The 26,773-nt window shown below is 36.2% G+C and overlaps 1 pseudogene; it reads left to right on the top strand.

Annotated features, from left to right (window-relative positions):
• Window positions 1–21,099: 21,099 nt before the first annotated feature.
• On the top strand, window positions 21,100–21,239 carry LOC129405409 (small nucleolar RNA SNORA51; annotated as a pseudogene).
• Window positions 21,240–26,773: the final 5,534 nt, after the last annotated feature.

Below are 26,773 nucleotides of genomic sequence, written 5' to 3'. Positions count from 1 at the left end.
CAGCTTTTAAAACAAAACCATCTCTATTAAATAAAGCATGGCTTTCTCTCCACATTTACAATTAAATTTGTCAGATGACCTAATAAACTGAACTTGCTCTTTTGCATAAACACAGCAAGATTGGGGAGAACTCTCCATTTAGGATACCCCATTATTTACCGAGAAGTCCTGGGGATTGGCTAAGACAGAGCAGAAGACACCCATATATTTTAATTGTCAAGTCAGGTCTGCTCCAGGCTCAGCCATTGTAAAGATGTGAAGATCAAGTGCCACAGTGGGCTGGAAGTGGCCTCAGTCCTGCAGGGTGACCTGGAGGTGGCTTTGGGTCTCTCATTTTCTAGAGGAGAGTATCCAGGAAGAAAGTCCATCCCATCCCTTCTTCAAGGCTGGGAAAGATCCTGGTTTCCAGGTTTTTCTTGATGCTAAGAACAGGAACCAGGTGGGGTCAATAACTGCAGATCTGCAGATTCCTCATTTTCAATAGCAAAGTCCACTTCTAGTTCTTTCTTGAGCCAGCCTGCCCCTACAGTGTCCCTGAGGTTTGTAGGGTGTAAAAAACTAATGCTCGCCGAGGGGCGAGTGCACTCGCGGGCTCTCCGGGCGGCTCTGTCTCACCGCCTGCATTCGGTGCTCTGGAACCGCAGTATGTGGACTGGATCAGGATGGCCGGTGGTCAAGGACAGCCGAAGGAAGAACGAGGACCAAGCTGGTTGCTGATTAGTTACGTTTATTCAATCTTCCATCTTTCTCATCTCCTGCACTCCCAGCTCCATCCTCTCTCTGGATCAACTGCCGCTTCTCTCTCTCTTGCTTCTCTGTCTCCTCCTCCTACTTCTCTCTCCCCCCTGCCAGGTAGCAAAATCAACATAAGAAAGCCCTTCCTGAGGGCAGGGCATTCCAAAGCCCTTCCTCACTCTTAAGGTTTTTTTCTTTTCCTTAGTCCAGGAACTTATTAACATCTTAATACTAGTTATTTTTGTATGGACATAGCAAGGGATACATTGAGGCTTGCAAGGCAGCTCTCCTGGCAACATCTTGCCACAGGCTCAGACCACAGCACTCAGGCCAGATTAATCATTCCTCACCCTAGCAGGGTCCAAATCTAGTTATCACTGTTTGGATCATGACATTAGTCCATGATCAAGCTCTTAACTTATAGTTAAGCATTAGGCACTTTGGCCAGGCCCATCTCGATGCCAGGGTAGCACACAACTCACTGCTTGCCCTGGGTCCTTCTTGTCCCACGTCGGGGACCCTGCTTTGGGGATGCTAGGAAGTAAGGGCAGCTGAGGCTTAGGTCAAGAGCACAGATGCCCTGGAGGAAAATATCATGTAGTCAAATGACTCCCAGATTACAAAAGCATAACATTTGTTAAGTCTTCCTGTGTCCATACAAAAAAAAGGACTTGCTCTGAATAAACTATGCAAAGGACTCAAGGAGAAGAGAAAAACATTATTTACAAGTCAACAAAACACTAAGAAAGAAGCTACAAATAAACAAAGACGAATAGGAGCACTGTAATGGGAGTAACCCAATAAACCTAAACTACCTAGAGCTGTTATCCTACAGTAGGGTACTTGTAATAATACCTGTTAAATATGTATTCCTGACATTTAGACCAATCCCTTGACTCCATTTCCCTGGAAAAGGGCTTTGTGGTCCTATAGCTGGTTTCTTGCCTCCATGAGGGGTAGACCCTATTACAGCAAGAAAACATTTCCTATGTGGATTTATGCAATCAACATAGTGCCGTGAAGCATCAAAAACATACTGAAGGTACAAAGGACAGAAAAGCAAATATTTCACTTTACTCACAATGAGAGTCTCTTGCCCCCGCACCTGGCTGTCTTCACCGGGGCCCCTCAGAGAGGGATGGGTTGAGTCTCTCTTCCCACCCCAAGCAGAGCCCCAGCAGCTAAAAACCTCCAGAACCCAGCTACAGCCATGTTCAAGGCCACTCTCCACATTCTTGAACTAGCCTCACATATGAAGGAACTGGCAGAGGAACCCAGGTGTGCAGGACCTGGGGCTGAGATCTCTAAGCCTGCTTGGATCAGGACTGGGCCTTTTCTGCCAAGATCCCCCATTTTCCAGTAGCTAGGCAGTCACACCCAGAAATTTACAATTACACAGGTTGATGTGTAATCCCATCAACAGCCAACATCCAGAGACTATAAAAACCAAGCTCCAGGTTCTCCCTCTCGGAAAACTTGGCAAGCTACCAAGAGTCTCCTACCAGCATGGGAGAGCCTGGCAAGCTCCCTGTGGTGTATTCATATGCCAAATACAGTAACAATGATGAGTCTCATTCTCCTGACCTTGAAAGGGCTCTAATGTGGCACCTTTGGGAAGGATGAGTAAGAGAGGCTGCTAAAATCTCAGGGCTAGGACGAATGGAGACGTTACTGGGCCTGCTAGAGCAAATAGATAATCTACATGATGTTAGTGATAGATAGTGGCTCACAAGGAGATGCAATACCCCCATTTGCTATGGGTTCTAGTCAAAAGAAGCATTGAGTTCTGTAGAGCTAGAGCATACAATTTCTGACTCATTTAATTCCATGTTGAAAAACTTAATTTTCAATAACCTAAGAGCACTTTTATAAGAGTTCCATAGCATGTGTCTAATAACTTTTTCATAGATCTTGCCAAAAAAGATACTAGAGCAGTTTTGTAGATATAAGGAGATATTTAAACAACAATCCAGCTTGATCAGGTTCTTTTTTTAAAGCACAACCTCAAAATTTTTACATATTCCTTTACATTAATTCTGTCCTAATACAGGATTCCCTTCCTTTTTCCTATTGATGATATCTCCATCTATTATCTTCCTTACTTAAAATATGCATCTAAATTCCTTCCTTATAGTCACATCTCATAGGTTTAACCTCCTTATTTTACTGAACTTAACACAGCTTGATCTCCCAAGAAATTTGGAAACAAGTTGCTAATCATCATATCATTTAGCATGACAAAGTTGTACTTTGCAGTACTCTTTCTAAAGCATTACATCAGTTCATAGATATTCAAAACGTTTACAATGCTCATAATTAAAAACCATATAACATATTACTCTTAGCAAAAGTCCACTTCACACTGGGAATTAGTCAGAACATGCTAAAATTTTATCTTTAGAATTTTTTTTGATTTCTAGAGAAACAGATATAAGAGAATTAAAACACTCACAGATTACCATGAAACAGTAGGATCTTATAGTTGTAGATAAAGCTCTCCTAAGGTCAAGGCTAGGTTAATACTTGGTGACAAAGCTTTTATGAAACAAAGCTATCCTAACAATGGTATGCATTTTCATGTACCAGGCAGGTTAGCAACACAGTCTGATTCCTGTAATTTCTCACATTTTCACCTAATTCTTTATATTCAGAAGTCCTAAAGCCAAAGAGGCTCTCTTAGCTGCTTAAAGTAGTGTGGCTCACTTTTTCTTTTCTTCAGTAAGAAGTTCTGAAACTGGTCTGGAATTCCAGCAGCAAAGCCTGATATTTTTTAAAATTTAGCAAAGCACAATTGCATTGGCTTCAGACTTTCAGGCTGATGTCTGAGATTACCCCATTATTAACTCTTGGCTAATTAGCTCTAGAAATTTAAGTTTCCAAAAGTCTCAGAGATCAAATAAAACACTGGCAGGATAAAAGTTTTGTACCGCTTTTATAACCCTAGAAACTCATGTTTTAAACTAAACAATTACTATTTGATCCTGTTTTTATGTACCACAATTACTTCTACTCACAAGATTCTCTCGGTAAGACATTTAGCAATCCAATGCTGATACAAACAAATAAGCACATTTAGACATACCAGCATAAGAAAACATTCTTTGGCTTAATTTCAATAGTTCTTTTACCTTAGTTATTTCAAGTCCAGTCCAATTTGACTTCACTTGAAATATCTAAGGTAGAAGAACTATTGAAATTGACTGGAGCGATAGCACAGCAGATAGGGCATTTGCCTTGCACGCAGCTGACCAGGATTTGATTCCTCTGTCCCTCTCAAAGAGTCCAGCAAGGTACCAAGAGTATCCTGCCCGAAGGGCAGAGTCTGGCAGGCTACCTGTGGCATATTTGATATGCCAAAAACAGTAACAACAAGTCTCACAATGGAGACGTCACGGTGCCCGCTCAAGCAAATAATTGATGAACAACAGGACGACAGTGCTATAGTAATTTCAAGTCATGAGCTTTCTACACCAGATACTTTAACAATTCCACACAGAACAAATACAAACATGCTTTCAGACACATATGAAAAGGCCCTTGGTTCTTACCAAAGTTTTAGATGTCATAAGAAAACACTTGAACTGTCAGTGTTTGTGAAAACATGAGAGAACTTTCTTCAATTGAATTTTGAGGCTTCTGTACCACTGCTTATTAAAAAATAGACTAATTTGTCATTAATGTTATCTGTGCACTGTCTCATAAAGCTCTTATCTCACATATGCTTTTGGCTCTAGCTCCCAGCTCTTCCTAAACAGTATAGGTCTTAGAGCTAAGAGAATTCCAGGGATCAGGAATGCTTTAGACTTTTACAATTAGATCTAGATTGAGAATTTCATTTTCTCCTTATTGTCAACACTCAGTTTAGAGGTCTTTCAGTTTATTCCTGTCTAACATGGTCCAAAAACATCTAAACCTTTTGAATTGTTGGGTTGCATATCATTCTGGCTTCTCGTGATGATGATGCTTGCCCAGGTCTAAGGATTCATACTCCTGAGTTCAACCTGGCTCTAACATTCAAGTGTTCCACACTCAGACACAGGCAGATTGACTACAAACATCACATATATGTGCAGACATATACAATTGATCGATCTATCTGACCCTTCAGGAATGGCAGGGAGAAATCTGGTGGACTGAGAAAGGAAGGAGCAGGCAGAGGGCAAAATTAAGCACTGTCAAATGGGGAAACTTGATTCCCATTTCTAACCTGAGCAGCCTGTGTTATGCTAATTGAAAATGAGTCAAGAAGGCACTTTGTTAATATAAAGCCAGCAAATTGAACTATGACAAAGTTGCTGTAAGTCTAAGTTGGTCAAATGTTACCATTTTTGGCTTTCCTAATTCTGAGGCAGAAAGAATTTTCTTCTCAGACATGGGGAGAGGCTGTCATAGAGACACAGTTAATCATATGATCCTGTATTTTCCTGTCTCCTCTGGTTTGATAATCCTATTCTTTTGTTTTCTTCACAAAGATCTCTTGCAAAAATGCTTTGGTAATATTAGCTGTTACTCACTGATCATCTTTCCTCTATGCTCTAGTTTATACTCAAGCCACATGGTGTTACAGAGATCAGCAATATTCTCCTTATTTAAACTATCTAATTAGAAACTCTTCCAATATTTTAATAAGCAACCCAGAGGGGAATGGAATCTTTTGGAAATAGAAATAGAATTGCCCATATTTCCTGAGTGCCATCAATCACCCAAGAAAAAGAGAAGAAAACCTAAAACAGAATAGTTCCTTGGAAAACCTTTTCTCCAGATTTCTCACCTTGACCTCTCTCATAGAGGGGGTGGATGACACTTGAACCCATCATATATGTGAGACTTGCTACTGTTTTTGGCATATCGAATACGAATACGCCACGTGTAGCTTGCCAGGCTCTGCTGTGTGGGTGGGATATTGTATTTAGAGTAAAATGTTTTTAAACAATGTGATTATATTACCTCATGTTTTATTAATTTTATTTTAATATTACAAATAGGTCATATTTTTATTATGTCCAATTGAAGTCTCAGAGTCCACTGAACTGCACTTGAGCACACTTTTTTTTTTCTGTCCAGTTTTCACAATGGACTATTCTATTCATGTAAAAAGAGGTTTGAGTGCCAGTATGGAGAATCTAAAATTGGTATTTGATAAAAAAAAATACAAGGTAAAAAAAAATCAAAATTGCAGAAGGATAAACAACTTGCATAAATAGTAAAAAAAAAAAAAAAAAAAAAAGGTTTGTCCAGATTCAACTGGGACCTGCAAAGCTAGGCCTGAGGAAGGTATACCTGGTTCTGAACTTGTCCTCTCATGAGAGTTGAAAAAACTGATTAGTTCGAGGATGGAAATATATATTATAATTTTAATAAAGTCATGGGTCTAGAATGTAAATTGTCTAAAAATGGGCCTTAGTGTCAGGTCTACTTTGAAAACCATACCCATGAAAATCTCTCCATTTTGGCCAATGGCCTCAAAATTCCAAGATCTAAGTTTATCCAGGATAGAAGAGAAAAATATAGGCTCTAAATATTTGTGTTTTGTCTGGTTTTATGGGGGGATTTTGGAGGTACACCCAGCACTGTTCAGGGCTTACTCCTTGTTTTGTGCTAACAGTTTATTCCTGGAAGGCACAGGGGACCATACAGGATGCTGGTTATTAGTCCCAAGTTGGTCAGGTGCAAGGCAAGTATGTATCTGTTGTATTATTGCTCTAACCAGGGTTTTAAATATTTGTGAATGACCAAACAATATCTCACCCCTAATCCACTGATAGTAGCAAGTGCAGATAATTTTGAAGAAAGGTGACATTGTCTAGGAAATATATGCAATATTTGTAAGTTTTAAGTTTTTTTTTTTTCTTTTGTTTTGGGGCCACAAGCAGGTGTTCTGAGGTATCACTCCTGGCTTTGTGTTCCAGGGTCATTCCTGGAGAAGTGCAGAATTCTTACGTGGTGCCGAGATCAAACTCGGTTTGACTGCATGTAAGGCAGGTACTAAATTCCTGTATCTCTCAGTGATACATAAAAAAAGAAAATCATTTAAAATAATCATCTCTTTATTTGTAAATTTTATTTCTTCCTAATGAATTAGATGTGAATTTACTTGATTTTGATTTTTTCCTAATTATCAAATGCAAACTCCGTTTGTTTTTCTGCTAATATTTTAGTAAATATTTAACACTTGCTGTTTTGTTCCTTTCCTATTTAATAATACCTGCTTTGCTCATACAAACATGTCTTAGTAATTAAATATTACAACTATGCTATTTTATAACAAATTGGAATAGCTTATGTAATGATTTAACATAATTGGTATCTCTATCCTGAATAAGATGTCCAAACTTTCCATTTAAGTAGTATTTAAATATATGTATAATTCAAATGTTTATCTAAATGTGTAAGTCAAAAGACAAGATATGTTAGAAAATACATCTCTATTATTTTCATTCAATATAAAAAGTCATTTTTAATTTTATTCATTATGAACTTTTGTTTAATAGTCAAAGATTGTGAAGAATGTTGCAATAAAATTAAATGACAATTGTCAAAATCAAAACAACATTGTAAGTAATAAGAGTGGAAATGACATTCTAGAAATTTCAATTAAACATTCACAGACACATGTGAAAATCACCCCAGAATAAATATTTGTTATTATAGAATCAACAATAGTTGCATAAATTTAAATACTTCTCAGCAGATTATACTATGTGTGAAAATTTAATTCATTCTCATAAATAAATAATTTGTGGAAATAAAATAATTCATTTAAGTGCATATTTAAATTAATTTAAATTTCGTTAAATAAATATTAAAACAATTTTAGTATATTTTCAAAATCATTAAGTTGTTTAAGTATTTAAGAGTGCTAAGTTATTGGCTCAGTGTAATAGTGGAGAAAACTTTTAAACAGAAAAGTCACCATAGATTTTGTTTCAAACCACATTAATTGCATTGAATCAGATTTAAATTTTTTTATTGAATCACAGTGAATGATAAAGCTACGAAGTTATTAATGATCGAGTTCCAACACCGGTTCCTTCGTCAGTGTCCACATCCCTCCACTAATGTACTTTGTTTCCCTCCTGCCCCCTAGACCACCTCGATGTTTGTCACACATCTTGAGGAAAGAGCAAACATGAGCCTGATTCAAATACTTCTGATCAACGATGTTAACCGAACATGTCTCACCATAATATTGAATAACTAGAACCATGGTATAGTTTCAGCACATGAAAAAGTTCAATATTATATCCTAAATTGGTTATGGTTGCTAATTCACTCATGATGAGTTACACACAACCATACACCTTTCTTGGGAGCTTGCTGGGCTCTCTGAGAGGGGCAGAGGAATGGAATCTGGGTCAGCCGCATGCAAGGCAAATTCCCTAGCCAATGTGCTATTGCAGACACTAGGAATCAGAAAAACGAAGAGAATCCTTATATTAATCAATTTATGTCTGAAGTATTTTTTTGCAGTAATGTTGATTTTTAAGATTATCAATGTCTGTATTTTAAGGATCTAATTACCAACATTGCTCCTACCACCAGTCCCACTGTCCATGGGACTCGAATTAGTCCATTTCAGCGTCAAAACCAATTTCCATATGCATCTGAGGTCAGAAGTTGTAGCGCTGTACTCACAGTATTTAAGATGATTTAAGATATTTTAGAGACTTAAGTTTTTAAAGATGTACTCTTCTCAGCTAAGCCACTGCTATCATTTCTAATTAAGAAAAGCTTACATTAGTATTGTTTATTTTAACCCCCATTGAAATGTTGCTCACCTGAGTAAATATATAATAGATAAAACCATTTTTCATGAATACTTTAATCTTTTTAAGGTTCATGGAACAAGCCGTTCATTTGAAATATACACAGGCTCTGATACATTTTTTCCCCAAGGAGAAGTTATAATTAGTTGAAATTGATATAGCTCTTTCAGAAAAATGGAATAATTATAGTTTTCAGTCAGCGGATAATGCAACCTGGGTGTTCCTTTGGAGGGCAAAGGGAAGGCTGCTGCTCTGTGACATTTATGAAGCTGAGATTCCTTTGTAACATCCCTCTGTCAATGCTAATAACAGACAGTTGCCATGATGTCTTAGGAGCGCTATACTTTAACATACAGTACTTTCATAACCAATATACAAGTCTAACTAAAACAAATGGATTCCATTTAAAGATCAAGGGGAAAGAGGGAGCGATAGAGAGAAGAAAAACGTGGAGAACCAGAAAGCTATTTACTGAAAGGAGACATATAGACAATTATAGTTTTTTTGTAATAATATTTTTCTGAAAGTAAATCTAAAGCATTATAGGTAGGGGGTCTCTAATTCTGTCTGAATGGACTATTGTTCCCTGCTGTTTCCATCAAGAAAAGAAACCTTGTGATTTTCAGTGCAATTTCAATCCTTGTGATAAGAGGTTGGCAGTCTGCCCCTCCAGCATGCTGGAAGATCTCACACATGAATGAAAGGCAATTTCACCTCTGTCATGGGGTGATGTTACAAGATGTGCACTTCTTAAAGAAGGATAATACAAAATCTTATCTTACAAAATATTGTAAGTTGCTGATTGAAGCTTAACTTCAAATCACTTTATAATGTCAGACGTACCATGCTAAAAGATTTAACCTAGAAAAAAAATGAATTAGAAAAGTACCAAGAAACATGTCAAACTTAATAAAAGAAAATGTCTAATTAGTTTTCATATCTGACCACAAATTGACAAGAAGGACGCAGTTGTTTCATCAGTCTTAATTTTTTAAGCAGAGGAAAAGCTAACAATTAGATTAATAATTTGCTAAAAAAGGGTGCCCTTATTTGTCAACTCTAAAAATACCAAATTTATTATTTAGATAACTCACCAACTGTAGGACAATTTTAAAATTAAATTATAAATATAAGATATATAAGAGGCTAGATAGCCTTGTAATTTTTTTTCTGGCACCAATGCCTGGTATGACTTTGACATATTTGGTTTTAAAATGTGACTAGATTTAAAAAATATATATTTGATTGATTTAAATGTTTGCTTCCTATGACCCTTCTCTTTAATTAAAATTATTTGATATTTTATATTATTTAGCAAAGTCTCTAATTTTTAATTTCTTTTTTCTTTCTTAGCATTACTATGGAAGTATGTGAAATAATACCTCCTTTTTGGAAATGTATATTAATAGGTCTCTTGCCTGCACACCTGGCTGTCTTCCCCCGGCCCCTAGGAGGGGATGGGCTCCAGCTTCCCTCCCCACCCCAAGCAGAGCTCCCGGCGGCCAAAGACCACCAGAACCTAGCCACAGCCACGTTCAGACAGGCCTCATGCATGAAGGTACCGGCAGAGGAACCCAGGTGTGTCTAATTCCATCAATAGCCAACATCCAGAGACTAAAAAGAGAGCTCCCAGAAGTGCTCAGCCGGGCCGCGGGATATCTTGTAGCCTACTTCTCCCTCTGGGAGAAACTGGCAAGCTTCTGAGAGTTTCCTGCCCACATGGGGACAGCCTTGCAAGCTTCCCATGGTGTATTCATATGCTAAATCCAGTAACAAGCTGGATCCCATTCCCCTGGCCCTGAAAGAGCCTATGGAGAGTTTTGCCTATGTTTTCCTCAATGTATTTTATGTCTGGAGTATGTATTTGTGTTTATTATGACTATCCCCACATCGGTAATAAATTTCTCTTTTTTTTTCATTGAAGCATTTTGCTACCCTAACATTCAACACAACAAAACGTTGGAATTATTAAATGCATAATTTACATAAAATTTGAGTTTCCATAAATGCTAACTGCTATGATTGACACTAGGAAATCAGTTTTGTAAAGTGTTATCCTGTTTTCAAAGAACTGATAATCAAGATTCAAATATAAAACAAATGACAATGAGTTAGAAATAAATTCAGGAAATTAGGTAAACACAGATGAGGACCTAGTACAGAGAGAGTTATAGAAAAGTATTTATGCAAAAGAATAGGAAAGAAGATGGATAGATGATAGATATGCATAAGGTTATGTTTTCAAGAGCAAGTCTTAATTGTGACACATATCACGTGATTTGTGAAGTGTTCATTTTCATACTTTCAGTGAAAACATTATAATTAACAAAGAAAAACTTTAACATGCCAATTGTTACTGCATTACTGGCTTCCAAGAAATTCAAAGATAGGAAAATATATCAAGAATGAAATTATGAGTCAAAATTGTATTATGTTAACTCATTTCATTTTACTTACACTTTTTTACTTACAATTTAAAGATGGATAAAGTCTCTTCTAAAAGATAAACTACTTGGTGAATATTAGTCATTTCAGAGTTCTGAAATCAATGAGGGACAAACAAATTTCTGATAGTCTATTCATGAAATGCTAAAAACGGGAGTAGGAAAATGGTGTTCTTTTGTTATTTTACAAGAGATTCCATAAGAATTGTTCAGACTAAAGCAAAAATAAAATCTAGTGAGAGATGCCAGTCTAGAAAAATAATTCAAGATTACCCATAAAATAACTGCATAGATAAGATAATGTGAATATGGTCTCATTTTAAATTTATTTCTAATCATTCTAATTTTAAAATTAACTGCATAATCAGTGATTATTAAAATGAGTTGATGAGATAATTATTGAAATGTGTTGCCTAATGACAATGGTAGGTAGCAAGGGGAGCATAATAGGATTGTTTTTGAGCAACTTTTTTTATATTACTGAGATTAAGTTATTATATTTAATATTTGCTATTTTATGTTACTATATTACTTGTAAAATCCAGGGAATCATTAAAAAATTAAATAATTTCAAAAATCACAGTAAAATCCATAATAGAAAATAGTAATATAGTTATGATTGTAGATAGAAAAACAAATAGCATAATGACAAATGCAAGCGATATTATCAGTAGCTCCTGATGATATTTGTATAATAAATAAAACTCTTTAATAAAATTATAAGAGGTCAGTCATAACGTAGCAAAAGAGAAGGGCACAAATTTTACATGAGGCCTGTCTTATAACCCTGATTTATCACCCACCCCTGCAAAAGAAAATAGAACTAAGGATGGAGGATGAATTTTGGAAAAAATTGATTTGGCAATGTACTACACAAGGGTAGGAGGCAATACTTATATTTAAAGAAACAAAATTAAATAAAACGATAAAATATCATGTAATATTAATTATTTACAAAGAAATATGTAGCTACACAGTACCAATAGTTCATGCTAACACATACAATACAGAGTGACTTTAAGAGTGACTATATTGATAGCAAACAAAATTAATCTTAACACAATTATATAGAAAAAAATTTTGATCATGAAGGACCAGTGTTTTAGAAATGAACATACTGTAAACATATATACACTTAACAGACTTTCAAAATATTAGAGACAAATCTCACAGAACTGAATTAAAAAGTAATTTATCACCAACATTATAATTGACTAAAAATTTAATAGATTTAATTAAAATAATTTATTAAAATAATTAATCAATTCAATTAAACATAATTTAATTAAAATAATTATATGAACACACACCCTAGTTAAGATTAAAATATAAACCTCCATCCCCCCAAATTTCAAAAATAAATAACTTTAATACTGCAAACAAGTTAGACTTATAAATATAGATATAAATATTAAATCTCATACCTGCAGAATGAGTGTACACTCTATATAAAGGCACAATATTCTTAAAACTCTTATGCATGTTGAACCATAAAATAAATCTCAATTTTTAATGAAATAATACAAAATAGTTATAGGAAATAGATGTATCAATCAATCACTGTCAGTGTATCACTGTATCATCCCATTGGTCATTGATTTGCTCGAGCGGGCCCAGTAACGTCTCCATTCATCCTAGCTCTGAGATTTTAGCTGCCCCTCTTTACTCGTCCTTCCCAATGGTGCCGCATTAGAGTCTCTTTCTGGTCAGGAGAATGAGACCCATCATTGTTACTGGTTTTGGCATATGAATACCCCATGGGGAGCTTTCCAGACTCCCCCCCTGGAACAATAGTTCCAATACATTGAACAATAGCATTTTCCAATTCACTGTTTAGTAATCATTCATATAAATATAAAAATCTCAGGTACACAAAAATGTTTTTCAAATCAAACATCTACTTCTTCACAGCATAATAGGTAATGAAAATTGATGAACTTTGAATATGCCTTATAATTTGCTGCATCAGAAAAAAAATTTGAAAAATGTAAAATTAACATAATTGGCAACATTTGATAGGTAGGACAATTGTTATGTGCTCTTACAGTATGCATAGGACATTTCTGCAGCAACCAAAAAAGCTAAAATCTCTTTAAAATTCAAACTTCTAGTTTCCTTTAACAATTGTAATCAGTGGAAATACTTTCAAGTTTTGATTTCTTAATGCAATAGATATTTTGTTAAATATACACATTTTCTCTATAAACTTACATTTATCAATCAATCAATAAAGACATAAATAAAGAAATCAATCAATCACTAAAGAAAAATATTAAGTAGGTGAAATTAATTAAGTCCTAAACACCTACAGGCTCAAACAACAAATTGCATGGGAATTTTTCAAATGAGAGATAATATTAACAGACAAAGAAATGTACTGAGGTGAAGTAGTTCAGTCGTTTGGGACAGCTTCGTGGCTTGCCCCGGCATTGTGACCACAGTTCCTTAAAGTACCACATAACTGTGTCTGATGTTTGCTTATGTGTCCACCTCAGCAAACACATTATAAAATATACTAGATAAATAATTAAATTATTGATTTGTCCTTTACTTAATTTCACTTACAGAAAGTGAAATTAAATTCAGAACAAGTAGAAGGAAAATAAATAATAAAGATTAGTGTAGAAATATGTAGCAGAAAAACAATAGAGAAATAACACAGTGGAGAGTTGGTTATTTTTTTTTTAATTAGTGAATCACAGTGAGGGTACAGTTACAGATTTATACAATTTTGTGCTCATGTTTCCCTCATACAAGGTTCGAGAACCCATCCCTTCACCAGTGCCCATTCTCCACCACCAGTAAACCCAGCATCCCTCCCACCCTCCCCAGACCCATCTCCCCCTACCCCACCCTGCCACTGTGGCAGGGCATTCCCTTCTGTTCTCTCTCTCTAATTAGCTGTTGTGGTTTGCAATAAAGGTGTTGAGTGGCCACTGTGCTCAGTCTCAAGCCCTCATTCAGCCCGCAACACCCTCCCCCCCCTCCCCCATGGTCTTCGACTACATTATAGTTGGTGATCCCTTCTCTGAGTTGCCCTTTCCCCAGAATGTGAGGCCAGCCTCCAAGCCATGGAGTCAACCTCCTGGTACTTATTTCTACAATTCTTGGGTGTTAGTCTCCCACTCTGTTATCCTATATACCATAGATGAGTGCAATCTTTCTATGTCTGTGAGAGTTGGTTATTTTTAAAACTCAGTGAAATGCCCTACAAGTAGCTATCAGAAAAATGAACAGAAAAATGAAAAAAGACAAAATATCCAACTTAGAAAGAGTGATCATTACCTTACAGAAATAAATATTATAGTAGAAAGTACTGTGGAAAACTGAGTGCAATAAACTATATTGTTCACTTCAAAATGACGAATCCCTAAATATTGATCACAATAAAGTTGTTATTAAAAGCAATATCACACAATGCATATTCTGAGATGTCACAACAAAAATTCAAATGGCTCTATTTAAAAACTTGACAGTAACAGGTTTAAGAAGAAAATTCTAGAGAAACTAATATTCACGAATATTGATGGTAGAAGGTAAAGGTTTTAGACACTTCAAAACCTTTTGAAGTTGCATAAAAGATTATAAGTAGATTTACAATATGGCAAATCCACTCCTAGACTTCTCTTCAGGATAATAGTTGTAAGTATATGCAAAGGCTGGTATGTCAGCATTCATAGTATGAAAACTCAGAACCAAAATTTAGAGAATAACTCATGCAAGGTTGAGTATGGAATGGATTAACAAAATATTGCCTACCTCGGGAAGGCATACTATTCAGCAATAAAAGGAATATACTAGAGTTTTATGGTCTGATGCAGAAAAACCTCAAAAATCTTGGCCGAATGAGTGAATGAGTTTTTTTTTAAACAGTAATATTTATATAGAATGTTCTGGAAGGACAGTGATACAGACAGAAGAAAAGTTGTTGTCTATCATTGAGGGAAGGAATGAAGAAGGACATGAGATATAAGAGAATGTTTTGAGGTAAGAAATGTTATAAAACCAGTTGTCATATATGGTTCTAAGACTTGAATTTACTAAAGACATTTTATTGTATGCTGATATTATGCAAGTGACCAACTACAGTAAAACTTCTAAATGTTCAAATTGAGGGGACAGGGAAGTCACTCACAGGGCGGTAGCACATTGCCCTGGATACTGTTGCTTCAAACCTTGTAACCTTGGTACCTACCTCATGTCCTGAAAACCACTGCTTTTCCCAGACCTGGCACTGAACTGGCAGCCTTGCCTAACCCTGCTAGGAGCAACCCCACCTCATAACATAGATAAAAGAGCATCTTATTCGCATGTTTTCATCCCTTGGAAGTGTAGTCACCCAGACACATTTCCTTTCAAAATCTCCTCATTTTTTGCCAGTTTCATAAATTGTTCCATTTCAAGTACCCAAATACTGCTATTGATGTATGAGATTTTTTGTGGAAATGTATAGAACTGAAAGCATAAGAGGTAGACTGCTTTTTAATAGAATCAGAGTTAAGACTCTGGCTTACAATGGCACAAAATAAGAATTATCTGGGCTGGAGGGATAGCACAGAGGATAGGGCATTTGTCTTGCACATGGCTGACCCAGGTTCGATTCCTCCCCCCTCTTGGAGAACCCGGCAAGCTACCAAGAGTATCTCACCCACACGGCAGAGCCTGGCAAGCTACCCGTGGCATATTCAATATGCCAAAAACACTAATAAGTCTCACAATGCAGACATTATTGGTGCCCACTGGAGCAAATCAATGAGCAACAGGATGACAGTGACAGTGATACAGTGAAGAATTATCTGGCACTTTTGTATAATATACTACTTTTTGATCATTATTAGCATGATTAATGTTATACTTTGTCATTACCATTTGAGCTGTCCTAAACCTTATCAAACAGCTCTGGGACTTAAGTTGTGAATTGTAGGATTACATAGCCTCAGTAGCTTAGGTTTATTGGGTTACTCCCATTACAGTGCTCTCACTCCTCTTTGTTTATTTGTAGCTTCTTTCTTAGTGTTCTGTTGACTTGTATATATTGTTTTTCTCTTCTCCTTGAGTCCTTTGCATAGTTTATTAAGAGCCATGTCCTTTTTGTATGGACACAGGAAGACTTAGCACATGCTATGCTTTTGTAACCTGGGAGTCATTTGACTCTACATGGTATTTTCCTCCTGGGCATCTGTTCTCTTGACCTAAGCCTCAGCTGCCCTTACTTCTTAGCACCCCCAAAAGTAGGCTCCCAACGAGGGACAAGATGGACCCAGGGCAAGTGGTGAGTTATGTGCTACCCTGGCATCAAGATGGGCCTGGCCAAAGTGCCTAATGCTTAACTATAAGTTAAGAGCTTGATCATGGACAAATGTTGTTATGATCCAAACAGTGATAACTAGATTTGGACCCTGCTAGGGTTAGGAATGATTAATCTGACCTGAGTGCTGTGGTTTGAGTCTGTGGCAAGATGTTGCCAGGAGAGCTGCCTTGCAAGCCTCAATGTATCTCTTGCTATGTCCATACAAAAATAACTAATATTAAGAAGTTAATGAGTGTTTGGAATAAGGAGAGGGAAAAAAATAATCCTTAAGAGGTATCTTGCCTACTGGCAGTCAGGAAGGACTTTGAAATGCCCCTAGGTTGTGTTACCTTTGAACCTGACAGCCCTCAGGAAGGGCTTTCTTATGTTGATTTTGCTACCTGGCAGTGTGTAACCTAGGGGCAAAGGGAGAGAGGAAAAGAGGGAGGAGAGAGATGAGAGAGAGGCTGCAGTAAATCCAGAGAGAGGACTGAGCTGGGAGTGCGGGAGAGGAGAAAGATGAAAGATTGAATAAGTAGTAACTAATCAGCAACCAGCTTGGTCCTTGGTCAACGGCTGTCCCGATCCAGCCCATACACAGCGGTTCCAGAGCACCGAACGCAGGCGGTGAGACAGAGCCGCCCGGAGAGCCCAAGAGTGCACATGCCCGTTGGCGAGCTTTAGTTTTTTACAGTGAATGAAGCAATTTTTCTGACATAAATTTCATTTATTCATGTAGGCTTAGATGAATTCAGTTGAATTTAGGGTGTGGCAAACTCTGGGTTTTGTGAGAACATAATATGTACTGGTGAGTGTAGTTATATAATTCTGTTTTCTGGAAACCAGTGTGACACTGCCATTTAATATCTCTTTTCTCTTCTTAGTATTATAGGCAGAGGGAACAAGGCATACTCGGCAAAGTTTAAGTCAGGAATTCTTTATTAGCTAATCAGCGACTGATTTCTCTGTGCCCAGGATTTGAACAGGAGAGCAGCAGAGAGAATGGTCTCCCTCAGTCTTTTATGGACCCAGTGTACCTCCCATTCCCACACTAAGCAAGCGATCTAGCTGGATACAGAAGCCAAAAAGAAGCAGTTAGCAGAGAAATCTATTGATTTTTTTTTTTTAAATAAGACTATTAGTAGGACAATAGCTGAACAATTCATTGATTCACATAGAAATAAAAAAATAAGAAACCAAAGATAAGACAGTTAAACAATAGTAAAACAGACATAAAAACTGAGTAGTTAGATAATAGTTAAACAACTGATTGAAGTAGGGGCTAAAAACATAAGCAATAAGCCACCTCTCCTGTTTTTTCTGCCAAGTGAGCACACATCCTGCCCATTGCCAGATGAGCACATACACAGCTTCTCTGCCAAGCACACATCCTGCTTTTCTGCTAGGCGAACAGGCTTCCACCTCACACTCTGGGTGAACAGGCTCAAAGACACTCTGCCTCTTTCTCAAGGGAGTGGGATCAGTTGCGCTTCCACACTAAGTAGGGTGTGGAGAGTAAACCCAGATATCAGAGTCAGTTTCAACTGGAAGGTGTGATCTGTACTGTGAAACCCCAGAAGTTAGCTCCAGTAACCATTAGCACACTACAAATCACAGTCCTGGGAGTCATTTTCATGCTAAATGACACAGATGTGGAGGTCTTCATATTCTGCTCACATTATACAATGAGAAAGTAGACCCAGAACTACCAGGACTGACTACCCACCAAATCCTAATAAGACATTAAAGCAGAATAATACCTCAGGGCTCTAGGTGAACCTAAAGGCAAAACTGCTTTAATTCCGTTGCTAAGAAACCTGCACTTTTAGAGGTCAGTGTGCTGAGTTCTCATTCCAGTCTTGAATAGGGTTCTGACATCCTCAGGGGGAGTTGTTTCACTTTCTCTGGGTTATATTGTTAAGCATACAATTAATCCTGTCTCAGTGCTTATTCTGCATTAACATAGGCTGCCAAAAAAAAAAAAATCTATCTCCCTACTTGTGAAATTTCATTATCTAATCCCAGCTAATCCCAGCATTTGTTGAATTCAGCAAAACAATGTAGATTGAGTCATATTATCTGGGTCAGCTATTAATACATCAAAATATCTACTCTAGGGATAAATTTGTAGTAGATATAGTAGATATGAATGCCCCATGCAAATGAATTTTCTACAGAAATAGAAATAGATACAACTGCGGGCAGATATACCCCCAGAAAGTATAGCTGTAAGAATTAATTACTTTCAGCCCTCGTTAAAGTGAACACATTTTAAGGCTTCTCCTGTAAAGAGCACTAGAGGGATATTGAAGGAAAAAAAATAAGGTGGGTGTTTCCATGTTCGATTGCTGAGTTAGTGGTATAGAATAAGGACATCGAGGGAGCTCACTCCAACCTGGTTATTCTAGCCTACAGCATCTTGATATCGTAGCCTAGTGCTTCTTGAGATCCTTCTGACCCAGACTGTGCCCAGACATGACAGAATTGCTGTTTATCTGCAGTCCAGAGGGCTCCCTCCTAACAACTTCCTTCCAGCTCCTCAATACCATCAATTGCTAATGAACTGCCTCCCTCCAAGCTCTGTGGAAGGCTTTTTGTTTTCTACAGACTAGTTCAGGCTTCCCAGTGAGAAGACTGTGAGTGAGTGGCCTATCAGCATACCAGTGAAGTTTCAAATCAGAAACTACTGTTACAAAACCAAAGTTCTTCATGTCAAGTTTCCCTGTTTTTTTAACTCATGTAGCTTCAATGTATGATTTGACCCAGACAAGGACACATTTATATAACAGGACTTAATTGGGATAGTGGATCACTTGCCTTGGGGTTTTCTATCCTTTTGGTGTGTACGCCACTAAAATCTACATCATTTATTTGCCTTTGGATGTGAAGATATGGGATTGTTTTATTAAAGGACTGCTTTCATAAAACTGGAAAGAAATTCTGAAGAAGGTAGAATTAAAGGATGGTTAGCTGATTGTGGGTATGCAATGTTCAGGGATGGGCACAGTTTTTACTATATGTCTTTTATTTGTGGTAAAATCACTGTATCACTGTCATCCAGTTGATCATCAATTTTTCTTGAGTGGCACCAGTAATGTCTCCATTCTTCCTAGCCCTGAGATTTTCGCAGCCTCTCTTTGCTCATTCTTCCCAGCAGTGCCACATTGGAGGCTCTTTCGGGGTAAGGTGAATGAGACCCATCATTGTTACTGTGTTTGGCACATGGAACATGACATGGAGAGCTTGCCAGGCTCTGCCAGTGTGGTATAATACAATGCAAAAGTATACACAAAATTTGCATTGTTATTTATTTTTTATGTGTGTTCCTGCAACATTAAGCACATTGGTAATGTTGAGTAGCTGTCACTGTTTTTTATTTCCAGAACTTTTTTTTAATCATTCAAAATGTAAATTCCATGTTCATTAGTCAATATCTCATGATCCCCACAACTCCAGCCTTTGGAAACCTTCATTCTACTTTATGCATCTATACGTTTTCTTATTCTAGAGACTTAACATATGCAAAATCACACAATACTGTTAATTTAAGTCTGTTAATATTATTTACTCTACTTTCAAAATTCATCCTTGTTGAAATAAATATCAAACCTTCATTCATTGCTATAGCTAGGTGAATTGCCTGCCCATTGTTTGTGTATACCAAGTATTTTTAATCCATTCATGTATTGACAGACATATGAATTGTCATCACAATTCAACTTGTTTCTAGTTATCCTATCACTATCATCCTATTGATCCTCAATTTGCTCGAGCAGGCGGTCTAGTAATGTCTTCATTTGTCCTAGCCCTGAGATTTTAGCAGACTTTCTTTACTTTCCTTCCCAACGGTGCCTCATTGGAGGCTTTTTCAGAGTCAGGGGAATGAGACCCATCATTGTTACTATATTTGGCATATGAATACACCACAGGGAGCTTGCCAGGGTCTCCCAAGCAGGTAGGAAGCTCTCAGTAGCTTGTCTGGTTCTCCTAGAGGGAGAACTGGAGCTTGGTTTAATAATCTCAATGATATGGGACAGAATTCTTGGTAAGTTTTTATTTCCCTTGTGTCGCAAAAGTCCAGGTTGGCATTAGATTGGCTATTATGCAAAGCTAACAAAAACATAAAGAGAATAAAAAAGATAGTAAATTAAATAATATCCGATTTCAAAATGCCTATACCTCCTCATTTTGTGAAAGCACATGATGGCAAAAACTACATAATACTGAAAACATCAAGAGACTATATCCACTGAATAATACACCTACTTACTGCAGTGAAGTCATGTATGGTGGTTAGCTCTGACTTATTTTCTCTGTCTCTCTTTCTCTCTCTCTCTCACACACACTTTTTTGTCCCTTTAATTGTCTTTCTTTTATATCTTAGAACAAGTTAACCTTATTTGTAGGAAAGCTGTTCTATATATAGCCAAAATATAGCCAAAATTTTTGGCTATAATTAGGTAAGTTCAAATCAAAAGCAAGAGATAAAAAGCTTACTTAGATTTTTAACTAAAATTACCAATGGCACACATTAATATTATTTATCTGAGTCCTTTTTTATTAAGTCAGATGTATAATAGTAAATTTTGACACTGTCAGACCATATATTTCTGACAGTACGTTTTTGTACATTTATAATACATCACAATATATTCTCCACATCTAATATAGTTCTTCTAAGCTTACTGAAATAAAATGAAATCGTTCAAGGAATAGTAATTAACTTTGTTATTTGTGTTTTTACCAAATAATTAAAACCTCTATTATATAAATTATGATGGAACAGGAGGAAGGACATGCAAAACACCTCATGAAGATGTATACTATTCACCAAACCTTGAAGAATGACATAGTACCGAGGAGAGGCCTCTTGGCATTTACTCTGAGCTTTTTCTTCATATCAATTGTATAGAAAGAGGAGATCAAGTATTCAAGTAAGCATGTCCCATATATACCTTAATTTAGGCCTGATGTCTAGTTTATATTGTGAATAGGGGAACATGAGGAAAACAGAAGGATAAATCAAGACAAATTGTTTATGCTGGCTACACTCATTGAGATCAGGATAACTCCTAGTTTTATTCTCAGAGATGGGTCCTGGGAGTGCTCAGGACTTCAACTGGGGTTTAGAGCATGCTAGGCAAGCACCTTAGCATTAATAGTGTTTCTCTGATCCTCTAAACAAAGCTTCATACTCTGTTCACTATATTCTTATATAAAATTTGAAATTTTTCCTAAGCATATTTTTGCATACATTTTCTTTGCTTCTTTATTAATGATTGTGTATTGCCTATTTCTTTCAAATGGGTAAAACATCTCCTCTAACTTGGAATGATCAACAAAGTTTATTTTTCAAAATAAGACAAAACTTATTATAGAACAAAGAATATTTCATATAGTTATGACAGTTTACCAGCATATATGTCAGTTCAAACTACAAGAAGCGTGACCTAAATCAGTAAAAGAAGAATAATAAGTGAGAAAAGAAAAAATAAAATAGAAATTTTAAAAGACAATACAGAAACAATAACTGATTATTTATAAGAATAAATAATCTAGAAGAAAAAGAAACCAAGAAAGCAATCACACAAATGGTCATAATACATAAAATTAAATACAAACTAATTAACCAAGGAATTGAAGATTTGTATTTCAAAAATGCTGTCAATGTGGTTTTATTTTTTAAATGAAGACACAAGGAAACAGAGGTTTTTCATGATCATGCATTGGAACTACCAATATTGCTAAAATAGCTATCTTCTCCAAATAATATAGATTCATAGAAATAGCTTTCAAACTCTCAAAGACTTCTATCAGACAGAGCAAATGTAACAGAAATTTGTGTGGAACTGAAAAAAGAAAAGAAAGGGAGCATCAAATTTACTATCTCAAACTATGCTACAAACTACGGTAAGCAACTAAGTATAGCAGTAGAATATGCTAACAAATAGGCCAGTGGAATAAAATTGCAATCCCAGTGGGAAGTGTCACATAAACAGACAGTTAATGAAAAAAGAACCACTTAGAATCTAATCACAGAACTTAGTATTTCAAGGTGGAAAGGGAATTGGCTATGACTAAGGTTTATCAGGATTTGCTGGTGAGTGTAATTGGTAACTGTGTATCTTTAGAGCAATAACACAGTTTAAATATATATACATTATATACCCGTGGCCATACCAGATATGCCAAAAACAGTAACAAGTAAGTCTCACAATGAGAGATGCTACTGGTGCCTGCTCGAACAAATCGATGAGCAATAGGATGACAGTGACAGTGACAGCGACATTATATGTATTTATATTTTGGTGAAGCAAAGTTTTAGAAACTTATTTAGAAAGATTTGCGGGGAGAAAGAGAGAGAATTATATGTTTTAGAGAGAACACGGCCTTTTCAAGAGTAGAAATAAGCAAGCAAGGAAATAGGAACAAGCAAGCGAGGCATGTGTTTAAGGGTGAACCCAGGCCTGAAGAGCACGATGACGAGAACATAATTTTTAAAAGTAAAAAACAATATTTGTGACAATAATTGTTTGAGAGGGGAAATTCTAAATTAATAAAAAAATTAGTCTCACAAGGTCATGTTTTATTTTTGTTTGCTATTATTATGTGATTCTACATTCTATAGACACTTTTTTTTTTTTTTTTTGCTTTTTGGGTCACACCTGGCGATGCACAGGGGTTACTCCTGGCTCTGCACTCAAGAATTACTCCTGGTGGTGCTCAGGGGACCATATGGGATGCTGGGATTCGAACCTGGGTCGGCCGAGTGCAAGGCAAACACCCTACCCGCTGTGCTATCACTCCAGCCCCTCTATAGACACTTTAAAATTTAATCTAAACACCTTGGATTTCAAAAAAACATCTAAATTATTGATATTAATTTACTGAAACTTAAAACATAAAGATGAAATATAAATAAAAGAACTCAATATTGGAGATGGCTTTGCTAAGGCTTAGAATCTAGGTAAAGTGATGTTTTAATTCATTGATATCAGAATTTCTTTAAAGTGCTGCTATAGTTTATTTTGGAATTTTGAAAGTTTTTCTTAGCCACACTTATCAGTGTGCTTCGAAAAACCGCATGTGGTCCCAGAGATTAATGTGGGGTTTCACATATAAAGCGTGCACTCCAGACTTCTGAGTTTTCACCCAGAGCTGTGTTAAAACTCTTGTAGTCAACTTTACCTCTGAGTTCTTTTTATTTTTCTCATATACCACAAAGTATTTTTCCCTGAAATTTTGTTTCTATTGTGTTGTCTACCAACTCAGATTTAAAAGGCAAGCTTTTCCACAGAAAATGGTAACACCAAGAAAAAAAAAATTGTGTTCAGTAAAGCCTTAAAGGATGTTTGCATGGTGCATGAATGGAAATTGTGGGACAGAGAGTGAGCTAAAATAATTTTGTATCTTAGCAATGCAAATTAATCTAATTTCAGTACTATGTACTTTTTGGTTAAAGTTCTGTGGGTTATAAGGAGCATTATTAGGCATGAAGTAAATACTATTTAATTTTTTTAGTTTTTATGCTTTATTTAAAAAAATATATTTATCTTTAGTTTCTGTTTCTGCCATGCCACACCTAAGGATATATCACTATCCCTTCCTATTATCTCCCTCTCCCTTAGACTAGATGACTGTCTCACATTGATTGGTGGATACTTTCCAAATGTTTGTCAGACTACCTCTATCCGAATGTGGAGATTGGTCCTCCTTTATCATCTCTAGATTTGCCAATTCCAAATTTTTTTATTTTTCTCCTATGTTAACTTTGAATTTATCTAGATACCTTTCTCAATTTTCTTGACTTAAAAACTTTAGAATCTAGTATTAAGTTAAAACTTCTGTAATTAGAGAGTCAGTACAAAGATTAAGGCAATTGTCTTTCATGCAGCTGACCCTGGTTCAACCTAAGCATTTCATATGGTCCCCTGAGCACTGCCAGGAATGACCCCTGAGCACAGAGCCAAGAATAGTTTCCAAGTATCTCTGGGTAGGGCCCAACTCCATGCACTCTAAAAATAAAAAGGAAGAAGAGAAATTTGTCTTTGAATTCATAATTGGATATATGTATATCCATTTTTGTAAAATACATATGTATATAAGGTCTTACTTTTTTATTTTGCATTTCACATCTCATTTTCACATCAGATTTGTTTTAACTCAAGCATATATTATAAACCTTTCCCATGACAACATATCTTCAGAAGCAGAGGGCCATAATTTTCATGCACACAAAATTTTCCACAAATAAGAGGCTAAGGAAAATCAACATAAAAATGAGGATTTGCGGCTGGAGCTATAGTACAGTGGGTAGTGGATTCACCTTGCACGTGGCTGACCTGAGTTCCATCCCCGTCATCCCATATGGTCCCCCAGCACTACCAGTAGTAATTCCTGAGTGCAGAGTCAGGAGTAACCTCTGAGTATCACTGTATGTTACCCCAAAAAAGCCAAAAAATTTTTTAAAATGAGGACTCCTTAAGATTAGTTAAGCTTTATTTTGGATTTCACTCAGTGTCTTAGAAAAAAAATTATCCGAGTATTTTTTTAATGTTAATATGCCTTTAAGGAATGCAGCTATTTTTAAATGTATTTTAACTGACCATAGAGATGGTGCAGCAAATAGGGCACTTGCCTGTGCCAAGCTGACTCCAGTTCATTCCTGGGCATCACACACAGACCCCAGAGCCCTGCCAAGAGTGATCACTGATAATAGAGCCAGGTATAATTCCTGAGCATAGGCAGCTGCAGCCCCAAACCCAACAATAAATAACATGTCTTTTATTATCACAAAGCAGCATGTGAAAACTGGTCTGTGACCACCACATTTAAAATTGTTCCTTAGAATTGGCTTTGATTTCTATTGAACCTTAGGTAGGTTGCTTTCATATTTGTTTTCTTTATACACAAAATAGAAGTGACACATCTTTATGGTAGTTTTTTATTTAGTGTTTTTAATTAATGACAAATTACTTGTCTGAATGATTTGAAAAAAAATACATCGAATTTAGTTTTATTCAATTCTTTCTTCTTTTCATTGCCAAATCAGTCATTTTTTGGAAAAGAGGCTGACAAGTCCATCCTCTGTGCAAATAAATTTTTCTATTGTAATATCATAGAGACTGAAATTGGGAAACCTTTAAACCCAGCTTATAATGTCCCTTAGCCTAGAAAACCATTACTGAGAAGAGGTTGATGAAATGGACAGCATTGTTCTTAGAGAATATCTGATTAATAACTTGCAATCATGACACCTTAATAAAAATTTCTAATAAAATTGTTTTATAATAGAGCATGTGAAAAATTTGAGACTTTGTTTTAGATATAAAACAAAGATATATCAGATAGAGAAGGGGAACACCAAGTAAAATGTGGTTGGAGGACCTGCTCAGGAAGGCAGATGTGTGCTGAAATAGACTATAGATCGAGCACAATGTCCACTCAATGCCCCTATTGCAAACCACAACACCCAAAAGGAGAGAGAGAACAAAAGGGAATGCCCAGCCACAGAGGTGGGATGGGTGGGGGGGATGGATGGGGGGGGTGGGGGGTGGGAGGGATACTGGGTTCATTGGTGGTGGAGAATGGACACTGGTGGAGGGATGGATTCTGGAACATTGTATGACATAAACACAAGCACAAAAATGTGTAAATCTGTAACTGTACCCTCAAGGTGATTCACTAATAAAAAAAAATTACAAAAATAAAAAATAATAAAACAAAGATATATTTTTTTACATATAATTTTGTTTGGATTTATATTTTTCTCACTAAGAAAGTTTCATAATATGTTTTACTTTACTTCATAAACTAATCAGATTACCACTACTATAAATTATATATTTGGTCATATTTAAGAATATAAAGCCTTGACAAAGACAACTAAATAAATATAGTTTCTGAATCTTTGCAAGAGAAACTTCCATTTAAATAAGCATTTAAAAAATATAATAATATCCATTGAAATCAGAATACCAAAGGAAAGAATACCCAAGGAAAGCATACCAAGACTGTCGCTAGTACTTAGAAATTAATTAATTAATTAATTAAATCAGGTTACACTGGACATTTTATATTCAAAAGTGTATAAGCAACAAATATTTTATAATCACTGTTAATAGAATTGAACAGGCAGGGCAGATTATGCTGCAGTAACACATCATTCTGATGTGTTTGTGGGTCAATAAAACAAAATTTCATATAATTCTTATTCATGTTATATACATCTAAAGAATAATAGTCTTGAATTTGTGGTTTTAGCTGTAGCTTCTGCTACAAGTCACTGACCAGAGGTAGTCACAGAAACTTCCTTAATCTCAAGAAGACAAGAAATCTCAGTCCACTCCTGACTCTAAGAAAGGATAGCCAGAATTAGTTGAAAATCAGAATTATACAGAAAATCATCAGGGTTATATCAGATATAACAGGGATGCGGGAACAAGGGCCATAGCATTTTGCAAAAGTAGACTTTGCAGATGTGTCCCCAACTCTTCTAAGAACTCATGTTGGGAGCTAAAATTTTTATACTGCATAAA

The sequence above is a fragment of the Sorex araneus genome, chromosome 5 (genome assembly GCF_027595985.1).
Source record: "Sorex araneus isolate mSorAra2 chromosome 5, mSorAra2.pri, whole genome shotgun sequence".
NCBI lineage: Eukaryota > Metazoa > Chordata > Mammalia > Eulipotyphla > Soricidae > Sorex > Sorex araneus.
Note: the sequence above shows the minus strand (reverse complement) of the source record. Positions and strands in the feature narration are given on the sequence as shown.